Below are 15674 nucleotides of genomic sequence, written 5' to 3' on the forward strand. Positions count from 1 at the left end.
CTAAGAATTTGGAAGATAAAACCTGAAGTTGAAGAATATGTTTATGCTTCCAATTAGTGTCAGCAATAGGTAGTGAAATCAAACCTTACTAATTTAGTATAGTGGCATACAGTTGCAGGTCAGTGTTGCCCAAATTGTCTTCTACCACTCACCAGAACTTAGCCAGAACTTACCACTCACCAGAACTTACGGGTTTGAAAAATACAAACCCGTAACTCAGCCCTGCGTTTGTCCTATGTGTGCTTCTAGACTGGGACAAAAAGATACCTCAGATAGTTTTCACACCTAAACTGAAAAAGACATGTTAACATGAGAAATATGAAACCACAGCCCACTGGGAAAACCAAAGCTCACATGAAAAAAACATAGTAACGTGTCTAATATCTATCTATACGATGACATTAAAAGAAACTTATTCATACTATAACTAAATTTATTTATTTACTTGTTTGTTTATTCTTAATTTTTGTGTCCTTGAAATAAATGCTACTTAAAATAGTTGTCTTCTGGAAATAAAATGACAGGTACTTGGAGAAGCAATTCACCTGACTTTGGCCAATAGAGAAGGTGACTATAGATAACATTTTCAAAAACATTCATATTATCCTTAAAACATAATTAATTGTACTAAAATCTAGCAAAGGAAAAGTATAGATGAGAAGTGTTTTACACTGCAATATGAAAGGATTACATTAAGGAAAAGAAAGATTGCTAGCTTGGACTAAAAAAGAAAGATACTTCAAGCATTTCACAGCTATGTTTATTTACATCTTTACTAAATGGAAGTACCTAAATAAATTACCAGCCCGTAAAAATCTTCACCATCCCTCATATATTTTTCAGTGCTAGGTAGTAAATGAAGTATATATGTCAGTAAGTGACAACACTTGCAAGAAATGCAGTCCTGGATCAGGTATTATTATAATCAGTATTATTATATTTCAAGTTCTGTTACATTTTTACTTGACTACAGCAGGATATTTCTTTAGAGTAGACTAATTTCCTTCAGGCACCAAGCCACAGTAACTTGTGAGACAGCTTTGCTTCTCTCTCTCTCTCTCTCTTTCTCTCTCTGTCTCTCTCAATAGAAGCTAAAGATATATATTGAGAATATTATAAAACTAGCATTTTATTTTGGTTTGCACTATTGTTTTTCCATTTCTACTATGAAACAAATTATTTAGTAAGTAAAATGAAAAAATAAGGAGGTATAATTCAGTTTATACTTTTTTTCCTAATGGCAAAGTTCAAAAAGTTCATCCGATCCTTTCATTCCAGGGTAGAATAGATTTTTCTATCATTAACACACACCTAATTTTATGTCTCTGAGAAAGGTGTTTTGGAAGCTCTCAATTTTTCCAGTGCAAGAATATTGGAAATTACTTTACCATGCTTTTTTTTTTTGTATTTTAAAAAGAATTTTAATATACAATGGCACGGGGGAAACAACACTGGTTCCCACCATTTGGGAAAATTTCTCTGAATCCACTGAAATGTAATTTCCTGACCATTGTGTTATACTAAATAAATCAAGTCCTCTGGGTCTCAAATATCCATTTCTGTAATTTGGGTGGAACTGGGGCTGGGGGAATTAAAACAGGCTGAGACCAGTCAAGAATTAATGGATAATCTAAAACCACAGTTCCATGATGCCTCATCATGATGACAGATTTGGGTCCATTACATTGTTTGTTAATACTTTTATCAAACTAGTATATTTCATCAAAACATATACTCTAATAGGTATTTTTTAAAAAGGATATTTATGGGAAACTACACAAAAAACCGTAATTGAAACGTTACATTATAACTCTTTTACAATTAATTTTTTAAGATCTCAAATCACAGGGTTTATTGAATCTTTTATAATTAATGTCTGTTCTATCCCTACCTTCTTGAAAGTGCCAAATACTTTCTTTATCTTATATAATACTCATAAAAACCTTATGCAGAAAAGGTCATTATTATCTCTATTTCAAAGGCATTACATTTGGATCTTGAGGTTATTATGCTCAGTGAAATAAGTCAGACAGAAAAAGTTGAGAACCATATGACTTCACTCATATGTGGGATATAAAACTGAAAGCAACAAAAAACAAGTCAAACAAACAAAGAAACAAAAGCTCATAGACACAGAAAACAGTTTATTCGTTACCAGAGGGTAAGGGGGGAGGGAATGGTAGATGAGTGTAAACCAGGTGAAATATATGGTGATGGAAGAACTGACTCTGGTTGGTGAGCACACATGTGATATATAGATGATGCATTATAGAATTGTACGCTTGAAACCTATATAATTTTACTAACTATTGTCACCCCAATAAATATTTTGATTCACAAACTGGATCACATTCCAAAGAACACTGTTTTATTAAATGATTTGCTTTCGTAATAATTATTCAGACTTCATGTTCGGAATGATGATGTTATCTGCTGTGCCTCAAATAAAGAATTCTTTCTCCTCTAAGGTTTCACAGAAATCTGTGTGTGCAACTTTTCATGTAAACCATTTTGTTTAGGTTGAAATTAAGGGAATGATGTCACTTCAGTAACTCCCTGTAAAATACTGTTGTTAGTTGACTAAGACTGTCCAGGTATTGCCCAAGTTACTTGATGCACGTGTTTTAATAGTGGAAGTCATTTGCAGGAAAAAGCTAAAAGAGTTTAGATTGGCAACTTCTGATAAATATGCTAGCAAATGTTATGTGTGAATTCTGCCTCAAATGTCAACCCTGGGCTGCTGTTTGGCTGCCCCTGTCACACTTCCCCACTGCTCTCACTTTCTTGGATGTGACCTTTCCATTCATGAGACACACGGGGGGCTTCTAAAGTCAAGCCTGAAAACCCCACTGCTAGCCTAGGATATGGTCAGTATGCCCCTTCCAGTGGTTTACAACAATGTAAGTAGTTCATATTTCCAATTTAGATTTTAATTCTTAATACACATGCTCCAATGCTCTGCCTCCAAAGATAAAAGTATCATGAACGCTTTTTGCTTTTCCCCATTGAGTACGATGTCAGTTGAAAGTTTGTTGTACATGGCCTTAATCATGCTGAGGTAGGTTCCCTCTATTCCCCCTTCGCTGAAAGGTTTCATCACAAATTGATGCTGGATTTTGTCAGGCGTTTTCTGCATCTACGAGGTCGGACAATTAAGTTTGAGAACTCATACCAGAAAAAGTGCTACATATCTAATTGCTGAATATCACTATGGTCACCTTTGAAGGACTCTCCATGGGAAGCTATGCACTGACACCAGTTCCTAGTCCACCCTTCAAAGCAATTTTGGAACTCTTTTTCTGGAATGGCCATCAGAGCTGCTGTCGTATTATACCCTTGATGTCCTGAATGTCATCAAAATGTCTTCCTTTCAGTATTTCCTTTATCTTCAGGTAAAGAAAGACATCATTGGGGGCCAGATCAGGTAAGTAAAGAGGATGTTCCAATACAGTTACTTGTTTACTGGCTAAAAATTCCTTTACGGAGAGTGCCACGTGAACTGGTGCATTGTCGTGATGCAAGAGCCATGAATTTTTGGTGAAAAGTTCAGATCGTTTTCATCTAACTTTTTCACGCAGCCTTTTCAGTACTTCCAAATAGTAAACTTGGTTAACTATTTGTCCAGTTGGTACAAATTCATAATGAATAGTCCCTCTGATTCAAAACAAGGTTAGCAACATCGTTGCAACAAGTTCAAGTACTTAATTGTACAACCTCGTATTAATATGATCATATTATTTTATCTTTTATTTTGTTTATGTGGTGTATCATGTTAATTGATTTGCAGATATTGAATCAACCTTGCATCCCAGAAATAAATCCCACTTGATCATGGTGTATGATCTTTTCAGTGTACTACTGAATTTGGTTTGCTACTATTTTGTTGAGGATTTTTGCATTGATTTTTTCATTGGGAATATCAGCTTATAATTTTCTTTTTTATTTGGTAATGTCTTTGTCTGGCTTTTGAATCAGGGTAATTAATGGTGGCCTCGAAAATTGTGCTTGGGAGCTTTCCCTCCTCTTGAATTTTTTGGAATAGTTTGAGAAGGTAGGTATTAATTCTTCTTTGAATTGTTTCATAAAAATCACCTGTGATCCTCCTGGTCCAGGACTTTTGTTTTTTGGTAGTTTCTTGATTACTGATTTGACTTCGTTAGTAGTAATAATCTATACATTCAGATTTTCTGTTCCTTTTAGATTTAGTCGTGGAAGATTATATTTTCTGGGAATTTATCCTTTTCTTCCAGATTGTCCAATTTGTTGGCATATAATTGTTCATTATATTTTCTCATAATCCTTTGTATTTCTCTGGTGTCAATTGCCACTTCCCCTCTCTAAATTCTGATTTGATTTATTTGAGTCCTTTCTTTTTTTCTTGGTAAGTCTGGTTAAAGGTTTATCAATTTTGCTTATCATTTCAAAGAACCAGCTCTTGGTTTCATTGACCTTCTGTATTTTTTTTTAGACACTGTGTATTTCCACTCTGATCTTTATTATTTCCTTCCTTCTACTCACTTCAGGTTTTGTTTGCTGTTGTTTTTCTACTTCCTTTAAGTATAACGTTAGATTGCTCACTTGAAATTTGTTTCTTGAAGTAGGCACGTATTGCTGGGGTTGTGTTTTCATTTTCCTTTGTCTCAAGGTATCTTTTGATTTCTTCCTTGATCTTGTTATTGACCCATTCATTATTTATTAGTGCGTTATTTAGCCTACAAGTGTTTGTGTGGTTTTTTTTGTTGTTCTTTTTTTTTAGTTTTTTTTTTCTTATAATTGACTTCTAGTTTCACACCACTGTGGTCAGAGAATAAGCTTGGTATGATTTCAATCTTAAGTTTATTAAGACTTGTTTTGTGACCTAAAAGGTGTTCTATCTTGGAAAAAGTTTCATGTGCACTTGAAAAGCACGCATATTCTGCTGCTTTGGGGTGAAATGCTCTAAAAATATCAATAAAATCCATCTGGTCTAGTGTGTCATGTAATATCACTATTTCTGTGTTGATTTGCTGTGTAGAGCAGGGGTGTCCAAACTTTTTTCAACATTTTTTACCAAGGACCATATGCGGTAAAATACACAAACAGCCGGGCCACTCACTCGAGGTGACGTACGTATTGCCTCACCTGGTTTATTTAAGTAAACTAAATATATTTTTGGAATTTGCTGCGGGCCAATTAACAATGGATTGCGGACAGCAGTTGGTCCACAGGCCACTGTTTTGACACCCCTGTTCTAGAGGATCTGTCCATTGGTGTCAATGGGGTGTTAACATCCTCAACTATGACTATATTATTTCAATTTCTCTCTTTATGTCGGTCAATGTTCGCTTTATGTGTTTAGGTGTTCCTATGTTGGTTGCATAAAAGTTTACAAGTGTTATATCCTCATGTTGGATTGATTCTTTTATCATTGTGTAATTTTCCTATCTGTGTCTTATTATACAGCCTTTGTTTTAAAGTCTACTTTGTCTGATATAACTATTGCTACCCCAGTTTTTTTTCATTTTCATTCACATGAAATATCTTTTCCATCCCTTTACTTTGTCTATCTGTGTCTTTTGATATGAAGTGGGTCTCTTGTAGACAGCATATGTATAGGATTTGTTTTTTTATCCACTCAACTACCTTATGTCACTTGATTGGAGCATTTAATCCATTTACATTTAAAGTGATTATTAATAGATACATAGTTAGTGCCATTTTATTATTTATCTTTCCTTCCCCCATCCCCTTCTGATTTTTAGAGAAATCCCTTTAACATTTCTTGTAATACTGGTTTGCTGGTGATAAACTCCTTTAGCTTTTTCTTGTCTGGTAAACTTTGTATCTCTCCTTCAGTTTTAAAAGATAGCCTTGCTGAGTAGAGTACCCTTGGTTGTAGGTCCCTGCTTGTCGTAAATTTGAATATTTTGTGCCAATCCCTTATTGACTGCAAAATTTCTATTGAGAAATCAACTGGCAATCTAATGGGAGCTCCCTTGTAAGTAACTATTAATAGTTGCCTTTCTCTTGCTGCTTTTAAGATTTTCTCTTTGTCTTTAACCTTTGCTATTTCAATTATAATGTGTCTTCGTGTGGACCTGTTTCAGTTCATCTTGTTAGGGACTCTCTGAGCTCCCTCGGCTATGTCTATCTCCTTTACCAGCTAAGGGAAGTTTTCAGTCATTATTTTGTTAAATAGGTTCCCAACCCCTTGCTTTCTCTCTTCTCCTTCTGATGCAAGTTTTTAAGTTTGACTTTTTCTCAGAGATCCTTTAAACTATCTTCATTTTTTTAAATTCTTTTTTTCTTTATTGCTGTTCTGATTGGGTGTTTTCTCATACCTTGTCTTCCAAATCGCTGACTTGATCCACTTCTTCCTCTAGTCTGCTGGTGATTCCTTCTAGTGCATTCTTCATTTCAGTTATTGTATTCTTCATTTCTGGCTGGTTCTTTTTTTATGGTTTCTATATCCTTTTTTAGGCTTGCTATCTCTTTGTTGAAGTTCTCACTGAGTTCTTTGAACATCCTTATAACCAGTGTTTTGAACTCTGTCTCTGGTTAGTTGCTTGCCTCCATTATATTTAGTTGTTTTTTTTCTGGAGTTTTCTCCTACTCTTTCATTTGGGACATTTTTGTTTCCTCATTTTGTCTGTTTCTCCATGTATGTTTGTACGTATTAGGTAGATCTGCTCTGCCTTCTAGTCATGGTCGGGTGGCCTTATGTAGTTGGTGCCCTGTGGGGCCAGTGGTACAGTCTCCCTGTTTAACCTGTGCTGGGTACTCCAGGAGTGTCCCTTGTGTGGGTTGTGTGTGCCCTCCTGTCATAGTTGAGCCTTGATTGTTGTTTGCATGTGAGTTACTGGGATTGACCCTCAGGCTGACTGGCTGTAGGGTTTAGCCATGTCCAGAGCTTATGGGCTACAGTGGGAAGGGGGGCTTACCCCATGGAGCACAATTCACCTCAATGGGCTCTGGTGCCTGTTGAGACCACCCTTAGGGTGTGCTGATTTTGTGGTTAATTGGGTGGTGCTCTGCTGTGGTCTCATGCTGACCTCCAAGTATGTTGGTTCTGTGACCTCTTGGGAGGGGCTCTGGTGCAGACGCAGGTCAGCCACTGCCTGTGAATGGCCAGGTGGAAGCTAAAAAACAATCTGTGGTTGGTTGCTGCCTATACTGGACCTAGAGGCATGTGGGAGAGGCCACGCTGCAAATAGAGGATGGATGCCACCAGTACCAGACCTGGGGAATTTCTGCAAAATGCCCAGGACACTCCAATCCCTGCTGCTGCCTTACGGCTCCCATAAAGCCCAGCCACTGATAGAGCCTCGTGTGGAACATGAGTTGGGTGAGGAGGGGTCTTATGGAATCACCAGGGTGGGATGAGTGGTGTTTACCAGGTTAATGTGGATTCTGGTTTGGTCCTAGGTCTGAGGTCGGAGCTACTCAGCAAAAGTCTCAGAGCATACCAAGGCCAGCCACCACACACTTGGGGCCCACGGACTCCAGAAAGTTGTCTAAGAAAGAGTTCAATAGGCAGCCTGGGCAAGCTGCTTGCAAGAAAGTACCTCTGGCATTGGGCAAGTTTGGTAGGTTGGGGTCCCAGGGAGACACCAGCTCACTAGGCTAATTCAGGTTCAGAATTGGCCGTGTGCAGGAGGGCTCTACACGGGAAAGATGGCAGCCGCTTGCTGGTTGCCCTGGTGGAAGATTCTATACAGGGAAAATGGCAACTGTCCCACCAATCCTTGCCTTAAAGCCACACAACTCGGTTTCTCTCTGTATGTCTCTGACACTTCTAGAGTCACTGTTCCTTTGCCAGAGCCCAGGGTGAGTGCCTATGAGTGAGTGAGTCTGTGCACAAACCCTTTAAACAGACATCTGGGTTTCCCACAGACTTTCATCCCATCCGGACGGTCAGAATCCCACTGTTTTAGCCAGATGTTATTGGGGTTCCTCTTCCTGGCACCAGCACTCTGGATTGGGGAGCCCAGTGTAGGGTTGGGGTACCTTGCTCCTCCAGGGGGGACACCTCTACAACTGAAATATCCGTCCTGATTTTCTTTCTTTTTTTTAATTAAAGTTTATTGGGGTGACAATTGTTAGTAAAGTTACAAAGATTTCAGGTGTACAATTCTGTAATACATCATTTATATATTACATTGTGTTGTTCATCACCCAGAGTCAGTTCTGTTTCCATCACCATATCTTTTATCCCTTTTACCCTCATCTGCCACTCCCCCACGACCCCCCTTACCCTCTGGTAACCACTAAACTATTGTCTTGTGTCTATGAGTTTTAGTTTCTTCATTTGTTTGTCTTGTTCTTTTGTTGTTTTCAGTTTTATATACCACATGTCAGTTAAATCATATGGTTCTTGACTTTTTCTGTCTGACTTATTTCCCTCAGCATAATAACCTCAAGATCCATCCATGTTGTTGCACATGGTACTATTTCATTTCTTCTTATGGCAGAATAGTATTCCATTGTGCATATATACCACATCTTCTTTATCCAATCATCTATTGAAGGACACTTTGGTTGTCTGTCTTGGCCACCATAAATAAAGCTGCAATGTACATCGGAGCACATATATGTTTATGGATAAATCTTTTCAGATTTTTTGGGTACATACCCAGGAGAGGGATTGCTGGGTAATATGGTAATTCTGTTCTTAACTTTTTGAGGAAACTCTACACTGCCTTCCATGGCGGCTGCACCAGTCTGCATTCCCACCAACAGTGTATGAGGGTTCCTTTTACTCCACAGCCTCTCCAACACTTATTATTATTTGTCTTGATGATGATAGCCCCGTTCTAACTGGTGTGAGGTGATAACTCATTGTGGTTTTTATTTGCATTTCTCTGATGATTAGTGATGTTGAACATTTTTTCGTATGTCTATTGGCCATTTGTATGTCCTCTTTGGAGAAATGTCTGTTCGTGTCCTGTGCCCATTTTTTAATTGGATTGTTTTTTGTTGTTGTTGAGTTGTACGAGTTCCTTATATATTTTGGATACTAGCCCCTTATTGGACACGATGTTTGCAAAAATCTTCCCCCATTCAGTTGGTTGCCTCTTTATTTTTTTTTCTTTTGCTGTGCAGAAGATTTTCAGTTTGATACAGTCCCATTCATTTATTTTAGCTTTTACTTCCCTTGCCTTTGAAGTCAAATTCATAAAATGCTCTTTGAACTCAAGGTCCATAAGTTTAGTACCTATGTTTTCTTCTATGCAGTTTATTGTTTCAGGTCTTATGTTTAGGTGTTTGATTCATTTTGAGTTAATTTTGGTGTACACAGTGACAGATAGGAGTCTAGTTTCATTCTTTTGCACGTGGCTTTGCAATTCTCCCAGCACCATTTATTGACGAGGCTATCTTTCCTCCATTGTATGTTTTTGGCTTCTTTGTTGGAAATTATCTGTTCGTATTTATGTGGGTTTATTTCTGAGTTCTCAATTCTATTCCATTGGTCTGGGTGTCCCCCCTGATTTTTCATCCACCAAATGCAGGTGTGGGGCTGGCCTGTTCCATGTCTCCGCCCCTCCTACCAGTCTCCATGTGCCTTCTGATTTATATCTTTAGTTATGAAACTTCTGTTCAGCTAGACTTCTGATGGTTCTCTAGGTTGCTTGTTCTAATATTTAGCTGTAATTTTAATATGGTCACTGAAGGAGGCAAGCACAGTGTTTATCTACTCTGCCATCTTCATCCTTGGCTGGATATTTTCATACTAATTTGGAGAGTTTCGTTATGTATTAGAAACATTTGTCTTAGTGTTACGTGTAGCAAATGTTTTCCAATTTTATCATTTGTGTTTTATTCTTATTTGTAGTGGTTTCTTCCCTTTTATTGCCATCCAATTTATTTTTCTTAATGTAACTGAAATTACCAATCTATACTTCCAGAGCCTTCAGGTGAAGTAATAAAGAAATACTTTCTCAGCTCTATTTCTCTATGCATCCACATGATTATTTTTAACAACATATTTATTTTGTTGATATTTATATCCTTGATTTATTTAAGACTAATCTTGGTATAAAATATGATGTATGAATACCAAAATTTTTTTTCAAATGATATCCAGTCATCTTAACATCTTTCCCTACATACTCTATCTTTTTCCCTACTGATTTAAATATTATATATTTGGGTTATTTTACTATAATTTCTATTGTGTTTCATTTGCTGTCTGTTTACATACTAGTACCATCATAATTTAACTATTTTATTCTTTTAACATGTTTTAATATCTAGAAAAGCTAGTGCTTTATTCTTATTTTTTAATTTTTTTTATCTTTTCATAAGAATGATAGAATATATTATTTTGCTATTCTACAACTATTACTTTAGATCTCTGCTATTGACTCCCTTCTATGAATAAAGACAGAATTAGTAATCCCTACTCTTGTTCTCCTAGACCTACAATTTCAATTCTAAACTCATAATGGATGGTTTATTTTAGCACAGAGGTACCAAGTGAATTTTTATTTTAATGAAGAGAAAGTACAGCACAAATTTGTTGACTGAATACATCAACCATGAGAGGCAGTTGAACGTATGTTAAAGAGAAAGATTAAATTTTTCAAGAATTAGCCTTCGCGGGCTAACTTCTCCTAAGGCTTCATGGAAACCAGCCATAAGCAAGTGCTTAAATTGGTCAATCCAGGTAGAGTACTGAAGTGATGGGTCTGGGCTGGAGCCAGTAAAGTGACATGTCATACATCCACAATCGCAAGACTTGGACCCCTGAACCCTGAAGACACAAAGGAAAGGCTCCTCTACTCAAGAAGGCTGAGGTGAAGAAACAGGACTGGAAGTCAAGGTTCCATAGTTTTTCAGCTTTTATCAAATCAGAGGCTGGAGACAATGCCTTTTCTAATCAAGCAAACTCCACAGTCAGTGCCAGGATCACTAAAATGGGCCTAATTCTGGCCTTGGTGGATCACAGGGCACTCCTGCAATAAGCAAAGAGTGAACCATGCTCCTCTTGCTGCTGCTGTCACATGAGTTTCCCCCTGTAAATTTAGTCTGTGGGCTGGGGTGTGTACTGCCCCATTATCTAGCCTTCTTTGCTCAGCAGCTCTGGATAAGGGTGAAAGCTCTGGAATCTAGCAAGTTGGAATCCTGGCTCTGTTGTTTCCTACACATATAACTTCAAGAAAGTTGCTTGTGCTCTCTGTGCCTCAATTTCTTCATCTGTAAAGTAGGTTAATGACAGTAACCATCCTCATAGCACTGTGTGATGATTAAATAAGAAAATCCATGTAAAGCAGTTTACCTATCATCTAGCATATATTAAGTGGTCCATACATATTAGCTTTCATTAATATGTCATTTTAGTGCATATAATCTGCTGGCAGAATCAGACAAGAAAAATAATTAAAATACAATGTAAAAAGTGCTGTGATGGAGGAATAACTTATTTGTTACGGAAGCAGAAAGGAGGTTTGGGTTTAGCAGTCTGAGCCTTCTTATTTAAGATGGAGGAAGTTTATATTTTAACTACAATATTATAAATTTCTTTTTCAAAGAATTTAAAAGATAATAGTTTTGTGGTTTTTAAATTGATGACCTAAAAAGTTTCCTCTCTTTCCAATATTTATAATCCCCGTAACTGAATCTCAATTTTTAATATGTAGTTTTCCTTTTGGAATACTCAATGAATTTATTTATTATTTATTTTAAAGTTAATACACTATTGGTAATATGAGTAAAAGCAAGAACTTTTTAGTTTAGTACAGAGGTTTATTTTCCATGGTTTATCAAAGCAGAGTTGGAAGCAGCTATAGATACTGTGCCAACAAGTTTCCTGAGTTTCATGTGTATAAGTAAATATATTTGTTGTCACAAATCTCAAACTAAATGCTGTGGTAATGGAACAAAGCTGAAGACTCTTCAGAATAAACTGCAAACAACCATTCAACCTATAAAGAGCTATTGAAGGGAAACTTTCCAATACAGTGATGCTATTTTCCTGCCTTCCATTTAAGCCAGGAAAGAATAACTAGCTCAAGGAATGTTAAAGAAGGTATAGTCTGGTAGGGGGGATCACGCAAGGACATCTGGCACCTACTTGTGCTTTATCCAACTGGACTGAAAGTCAAAATAACATCTTTTATTATGAAAAAAAGAAAAATTCTGGAAAAGTCTTCTGATACATCATTTCATATTATATTAATGTGTTCTGCTTCCCTTCTTCATTTAAATTAAACAAATATTTAGATGAATGAATCTTTGAATAGAGCAAGTAACTGAAACAACCTTCTCTTTGGATATGAAGAAATAGTTTACTCCACCAAAGAATCATTTTGCCCACTGTATGACAGAATTAGGAAATTTGTAGCCAAACTGGCCCAAGAGAAATAAGACATGACTTTAGTAGGCACAGAGGTTTTCTTGAATCTGGGATCCTGAGTGAAGGAGGGAAATAACTGATTCTCCTTTAGCGGGGTGGCGGTTGGGGGGAGGGAGAGAGAAAGAGAGAGAGAGAGAGAGAGAGAGAGAGAGAGAGAGAGAGAGAGAGAGAGAGAGAGAGGTATATTCCTTTCTGCTTTGGGCTCAGACTTACAGCTTGGACAGTAGTCTATATCTAAACATGAGAAAAAAAAATCCCATAGTAGAATCTACCCAATCAATGATATACATATGCTTCAAACATTAAATCATACACTTCAAACATTAAATTATGAGATGAATGCTGCCCCTACCATTTTTTTCAGTTTAGTATAAACTTTATACATTCAAACTTAAATTTTCAGCAGAGCAAGTCTTTTAGTGTAATATTTTAGTTAAGAGCACATTCCAATGTACAAGCAGTTCTTTCTTTTAAATAGAGAGCAAAGGTGCCCAACTTCAGAAGCATTACCTGCAGATGAACAAAGAGGGACAACAAGGAGGGACAATGACACAAAGATCTAAAAATGCCAAACTGCATTTAATGTTTATATTCTTGGTCACTGAATGGCAGCCAGAGCAAAATAAAATTATTAAGAAAATGAAAAAAGGTCAGATGAAGGAAAAATTCCCTGGCTTCCTTCCAAATACAATTTTAACTTTGGCCTTAAATTTAAACTTCTTTTTGGACATTCAACCCAAATCAATGAAATTAACTTACTACACACCCTACTCCCAATTAATCAACACATATTTCTTTGGAGCCCATGAAATATCATAAACAATTCCAGGCTCTGGGATACAGCAATAAATAAGACAGAGTTTTTGTCCTCAAGGATTTTACTCAAGTGAGATGGTGAACAAACACAAAATTATCAGTAACACAATTTTTAAAAGTTAATAAGCTAACTTTGCAGTTCCTTATTAATATTACAACCATTTCCTCAGTTACTCAGATCCAAAACACTGGAGTGACCTTTCTTATTTCTGAATAGAACTGGTAAATTGAAGACAGAAAAAAATTCTCTAGAGAATTTCATTACCGTCTGAACGGATATGATACTTGCTATAATAGAAATAAGAAAACCATCGCTGAAAAATCTTCCAATACTACATTTTATATTCACATTGTAATCTACATAAAAACTAAAATATCTTACCTTTGACAGTTGGTCAAAAGTTAATGCTGTGGCTGTATTTTTACTTGAGGCAAACACTAAATTTATGTCAACATTTTTACACTGACACTATATAAACTACACATAAACTGATTATAATTCAAAACCTGTCACTGAGTAATGCAATAGTTTACAGTCTTTCCAGATATATTAAGCTACCAATTACGTTAAATAATTTTATATAAGGAAACGCCACTTTATCTTTTACGTAAAAGAACAATATTCCCCAAAGAAAATTGATACTAGTCATTTTCTAAGACATATCCAAATAAATATGACTTATACACAAAGTAAAGGCTTCATAAAACCTTTCGTTTTGAAATTCTAATCACCACTTCTCCCAAATCTGCTATTCCCCAGCAATCCCAAATATTAAATCACATAATTTTTTCTGGGCAATAGTTAAATGGATTTGGCTGCCTGGGCAGGAAGTAAGGATTCAGTGCTCTGGGTGGTGACTCCATTACATCAATAGCCCCCTTTCCTGAAGAACACAGACAAGTGAAAATACAGAGTTGCACTGTCTTTCTCCAAACTCTGTCTTGGCTCTATATGTTGTTTTGATGAAATGTGATGTAGAAAAGGCTCATTCTATTTTCAACTAAGAAGAAATACATTGTTAGATGATTAATGGAAATGTCACAACATTTGAATCAGTCAGTGGCTATGCCTTCTCACCTCTAATCAAACACTGTCTTTGTTCCTAAATCCACCACCCTCGAATCTAGTTTGGATCTTATTCCAGAAGTGAAAAGTGAAGGGGGGTGGCAAAAGGGTGAGTGATAGAATCAACCCCCAAAAAAAGAAATCAGGAGAGAAAACAGAAAAAGTAGCCAAGATATAGCAACAGCACAACCCACACTGTCTGTGGATCTCTTACTCCCTCATCCAATTCCTATGCTAACTCAGATCATTTTCCCATCTCCCCAGTATTTTTCTTAACCTTTCCACTACAGGCCAGCTTTGATGATCAACATCGTACTTAAGTGGCATAAACTATGTGGACATTCTTTTTTTTCCCCATATTGTGTTCATTTTATTATTATTTTTCAAATTTTAAACTTAAAATATTCTGTTTTTTTAATTATTAAAGTTGATTGGGGTGAACACACAATGTGATATATGGATGATGTATTACAGAACTGTACACCCAAAATTACAGAATGTAGACATTCTTCCTAACAGTTACAGAGAGAATTTATTTGGTCTTTAAAATAATTAACCACATTTTATTACCTTCTCTTTCCGGGAGCATGAAATTAAGCTGTAATAATGTAAAATGTATAAAACTATAAAGACTATTTTGGATCTGACTGTTAATAAATTGAGGCAAATAGGAAATACAGGATGATACATACATATCCCATGCGTTCATGGGATTGTGATTTCTGGTGTTAAAACAATAGTATATACACCCATATACTATAGTATATTCTATCCACCTGCTATCTGATGGAATAGTTTGTATTCTTGTTTGTCTTCCATGATTAAACTCTAGATTTTACCTTTCCTATTGTTTTCTTCTACAGAGAGGAACACAATTTTTTATAACCAAGCAACAAAAAAATAACCCAAAATACTGTCTACTGAAAAGAAAAGGAACAAAAGACTTAGTTATATATACCAGAAGGTCATGTTAGTTATTGAAGATAAGTGGGTCTAAATGAACTTGTGATAATTTTTTTTACAGGAAGCAATTATAATACATGTGTGGTACTTTTAGCCTACTGAACTCAGAATACGCTCCCAGTTAAGACCATACTAGGCATATGGAAAAAATTCAGATTTACTGAATTTCCCATATATATCTATCCTCCTCAGTTAAGCTAGACTGGCAAGAACAAATATCTAGGATAATTTTTTTTTTAAACTTTGAGTAGATGAGAATGCTTATGTCACCAAATGAATGAGAACAGATATACCCAATTGTCTTTAGAAAACTACCTTAGTTGAAATAAACTGATTTGGGTAATATAATAACAGAAAAGATAAACTTTATACATCAATATTACTAGAACATCACTATTCTAAATATCCATGTTCATTAAAGCTAGACACATTTAAAAACTTCTTGAATTTTATGATGAAGCTTATGATCACAGATAAATATAACAAGTTAATTTA

At 36.1% G+C, this 15674-nt stretch overlaps 1 protein-coding gene across 1 annotated transcript in view; it reads right to left on the reverse strand.

Annotated features, from left to right (window-relative positions):
• The window catches only part of FBN2 (fibrillin 2), a 264303-nt gene that overhangs the window by 152439 nt on the left and 96190 nt on the right, over nt 1–15674 (reverse strand). The gene's annotated exons all lie outside the window — the stretch shown is intronic.

Source organism: Rhinolophus ferrumequinum, chromosome 7 (assembly GCF_004115265.2).
Source record: "Rhinolophus ferrumequinum isolate MPI-CBG mRhiFer1 chromosome 7, mRhiFer1_v1.p, whole genome shotgun sequence".
NCBI classification, from domain to species: Eukaryota; Metazoa; Chordata; class Mammalia; order Chiroptera; family Rhinolophidae; genus Rhinolophus; species Rhinolophus ferrumequinum.